The sequence below is a fragment of the Odontesthes bonariensis genome, chromosome 5 (assembly GCF_027942865.1).
Source record: "Odontesthes bonariensis isolate fOdoBon6 chromosome 5, fOdoBon6.hap1, whole genome shotgun sequence".
NCBI classification, from domain to species: domain Eukaryota; kingdom Metazoa; phylum Chordata; class Actinopteri; order Atheriniformes; family Atherinopsidae; genus Odontesthes; species Odontesthes bonariensis.
In genome coordinates, this window is record NC_134510.1 from 21,200,871 (window position 1) to 21,205,386 (window position 4,516).

Here is a 4,516-nt window from a genome sequence, read left to right on the forward strand (position 1 = left end):
TGTGTGTATGTGGGTCGAGGAGGGGTTGGGGATACTGTGGACAATTTATTCTCATAATCTATTTTTTTGCATGTTCATGTCAGATACATTGTGGTAGTAACAAGTCCCACATCTTTCTGCTCTCATAAGCTCCAAATCCTAAAAAATAAATCATGATGAGGCATGACAGCCATCATGATGACGTGAGGAGTGACTTCCTGACTAACCTGTCTGTGGCACAACTTCACCGTGTTTGGCGGAGCCCAGTGCACATGTCTAACTCTGCCCAACCTTCATTGTGCCCAGCCCTTCAGCATGCTGCACAGCTTTTGTTTGCGTCATGCAAGAAACCAAATCTAGCACAAGGCCGCTTAGCAGCAAGATGCTTTTGCCCTTCGTGCTTTATGTTTAGAAAACACAATTTAGCTACAATCTAAGCATAAAGACGTGAGATCAGCACATCCCTCTATATGCAAAATGTCCAATTCAGCTGTTCAGAGCATCCACAATGGAAGTAAAATTCAGAGTTTTATGTATTCGAAAAAATGTATGTTTCAAGGTAGCAAGACAGAAAAATAAAGGGTTGTATAATGAAACCTTCCTACAAATCCAACAATGATTAATATCTAACAGAGAATGATGTTTGATACATTACAGTCTTGATACCTTTAAAGAACAACCCCTGTGCTTCATCCAGACAAACAAAGAATGACACCCACAGTAAGCACCAAACGAGAGCAGGATGACATTCATCGGGGTGACATGCTGACGTTTCACGGTAAGACATATTACATCACTTCCTGTTACCTTGTTTGTGTTCTGTGGGGGCTGATCGCTCCTCTAGGATGATTAAACATCACTAATTTCTTCTTATAGTGACACATTTAACATTTTAAGATCAATCACACACTTCTTGTTCTTTTCAAGCATCCGTTTCTATCGATGTTTGGTGTTTTGACACATTTTACTCTTCTAACGGGTGTGTCTAAAGTTCTCTAGCTTAGCATGGCTACCAGCTCCCTCCCTCCATCTCCTGCTATCACTTGTTCTCTGTGTCAGATGTTTAGCTTCTCCTCTGCCCCCTTTAGCAATAATGGTACATGTAACAAATGTAGTCTTTTTGTAGTTGTGGAAGCGAGGTTGTCTGAATTGGAAGCTCAGCTCTAAATTATTGAAAACCACCAGATAGCCGATGTGGAGCCACCTAACATCCAGAGCTTCGTGCTGTCTTCCAGCAGACCCCCAGCAGCCAGGACCCCCGGCTGACTGGGTGTCGGTCAGGAAGTGGAAGCGTCGCCCCAAAGTTGTTAGGGCCTGGGGTTTTGTTTGTGTTTTAGTTTGCTTATTTCACTTCCTCCTCCTCCTCTTCAACTCCTTGGGTCTGATGCGTTTCGCCTGTGGCTGTTACTCCTAATCTTAAACTCCGGTCTCTCCAGAGTTTGACGCCAGATTGTTGTTCATTAATAGTAGGAACTTCACCAGTCAGTTGCTCACGTTCATTCTAGTGTCAAGTATTTCTTTGTGAAAACACTCTGTAATGTTGTTTACCGTTTCTGTTCTCAGAAAAAACCTGGAGGAAGGATTTCCTTTCCACCGTGTGCCGCGCTCACAGCCTCAGGGAGCCAAACTGCGCAGCCACGGGTGTCACAGTCATGCTGCACTTTGTAGGACTTCCACTTCCGCTCTGCACCGCCAATGTTTCACCTTAAACCAGCATCAGGAAAGTCGGTTCAAGTTCCCTTCCTTCCCAGCTACTGGTAAATGCTCCTCTTCCACCATGGTTCCAGTCTCCTACTTCCAAATACTCTGTTAACCAGTCTATTCCCTCACAGAGCCGCAGACCCGCATCATGGACCAGAGTCAAGTCTGTGGTTCACCATCGACATGTCACTATTTCTAATAAGTTTTCCCCTCTCAGCGACACACCCGCTGAGTGAAACACCCTGATAACTGGGAGCTCCATCGTTGGAGACATGGCATTAGAGACACAAGCAACCACAGTCAAATGTATGCCAGGGGCCAGAGCGCGTGATGTAGCATCCTATTTGAATCTGCTGGCCAAGGATAAACATAAATACTGTAAGATTGTTATTCACATCTGCGGTAATGACACCTATCAGAGGTGACTAAAATGAGTTTTGCAAAAATAGTGTTGGACTCAGTAGTTTTCTCTGGAACCCTGCCAAATCTGACCAGTGATGACATGTTTAGCTGCGTGTAATCCTTCAACTGCTGGCTGTCTAGGTGGTGGCCAGCAACTAACGTGGGCTACAAAGATAATTGGCAATCTTTTTTGGGAAAACCTGGTCTGATTATGAAAGACAGCATCCGTCCCGCTCTGGAAGGGGCAGCTATCATTTCCAGAAATATGGCCTAAAGACTGTGGCTGCTCCCAGACCACCCAAATTGAATCGATCAATAAATACAAGAAAAGCAAATCCTGAAAATCTAAAAAGAAAATGAAGATAAAAAAATTAACCTAAAAAAAAAGAAAATCTATTAAATTTGGTTTTGCTAAATATTAGATCTCTCCTTTCCAAGTCTCTGTTAGTAATTGATATATTTTGTCTTTCAGAAACCTGGCTGCAGCAGGAGGATCACGTTAGCAATAATAAATCAACACTTTCTAGTTATTTCAATTTTCAGATTCCTCAAACCACAGGCAGAGGAGTGGCAGCAATCGTCAGATCAGGGTTAGTAATCCGTGTTAGATCCAAGATTACGTTTTAAGCTGTTTTGAATTTCTGACTATCAGTTTTTCTCATTCAAAGCAGAAATCACAAAGACCTCCTCTGTTTGTTATTGTGTATCGTCCACCATTCATCAGAGTGCATATTGGCACAGAGACGGCACTGGTGAAAGTTACCAATAATCTGTTCTTGGTCTGCTTGTCCTGTTGGATCTCAGTGCTGCATTTGATATGATCAATCATAACATTCTATTACAGAGGGTTGAACGTGTTATTGGGATTAAAGGAACTGCATGAGGCTGCATGAGTCATATTTATTCGACAGACCTCTTTGTTCATGTGAATGAAAAATCTTCCTCGCACACCAGAGTAAGTCGTGGAGTTCTGCAGGGTTCTGTGCTTTGACAGATTATTTTCTCTTTATACATGCTTCCAGTGGGGAATATTATTAAGAAATTTCCATTGGTGTTTCCATGTTTCAGGTGACCCTGAAGCATCCCATATGCTCTAGGTCTGGACCGCGGGGGGACCTCCTATGATGCACCTGTCGTCACTCTACTCCCTTTACTCTCCATGTACATATGGCATTATTGTTGTTATTAACTTGTGTTTCTCAGCAGGTATCCCTGGATTTGTGTTATGGTATTTTTCTGTCCCTTCTTTTCTTTCCTCTCAACCCCTGGTCGAGGCAGATTGCCACCCTTCCTGAGTCTGGTTCAGCCAGAGATTTCTTCCAGTTAAAAGGGAGTTTTTTTTACTTTCTACCATTGCCATGTGCACACTCAGGATAGGAGCTTGGTTTGAAGAGAAGTTCCACTGCAATCTGTTCATTTTCTTAGTGTAGCAACATTTAAAAAAAAAAAATTGCTTTAATATGAACTGGACTAATTTGAACAGGAAGATTTGTTTTGAGGGTAGAATTGTGTTCAGCAACCATTAAAGCCTGCGTCCTGGCCAGGGTCAACCTTATTGCTTTGGTGCTGTTTCATTGCCACTCTTCCCTGCTCCAGTATGATAAGATTTACTGGCATGTCCAAATGGGTAATCTTGTTTATTCACTGTAGCCTCTGGAACATCCTAAGATCACCAGGAGAATTAAAGCCCCTGAGTCTCAGCAGGAGTTTAAAGAGGAAAAAAGAAAATGTAGCTTTCTATCTCTATTCTGTCTCTGTGTTGATGTTCATTACTGTTGTAACAGCTGATATAACTTTTAGTGTGGATTACTCCCTCCCCTGCTGTTGATCTGCTCTCTCTCTTGCTTGAGCTCTTCATCCTTGCCTCACCCTGCATGCATGAATGCGCATGTGCATGTGCATGTGTGTTTAAAAGACACAGAGAATCCTTAAGAAATGCACTACACTGGATGTTGTGTTTGCTTCTGTTGGTACAAGCTCTAGGGTCAGGTTTTACATGCAACTCTGACCTTTGGAATCCATAAAACTGATCTGAGCAGCAAATTTTTAAATTGCCAATAAAAACAGTTTAATTGATCAGTTGGAAGAGCCCTGCAGTATTTGGGCCAGAAGGAGCAAAAGAGATTGCCAGCCTGTGGTTTCAGCAGAGAGGCGTGGCCTGTCGCATGAGCATGATCTCTCTTTATGGAAGAGATCTTCAATTATAAGAGGCTTGTATTGCTTTTGTAAACCCCCACCCCCCCCTTTACCTCTGTTGAGATAAGCCCAAGCCTTTACCATTTAGTCTTATAAGGGAAATCTGCAGAGAGGGAGAGTTGATCTCTTAATTTTTTCTCCACAAATCCCCTGAGTAGACTTTTATTTTAGAGACATTTGATATACTGTATTAATGCTGCTCTCAGCCCAAGACCTTAGAAGATAAATATCGACCCAC

At 42.6% G+C, this 4,516-nt stretch overlaps 1 pseudogene; it reads left to right on the forward strand.

Moving 5' to 3' along the window:
• The first annotated feature begins 687 nt into the window (after positions 1-687).
• On the forward strand, positions 688-2,563 carry LOC142380578 (uncharacterized; annotated as a pseudogene).
• Positions 2,564-4,516: the final 1,953 nt, after the last annotated feature.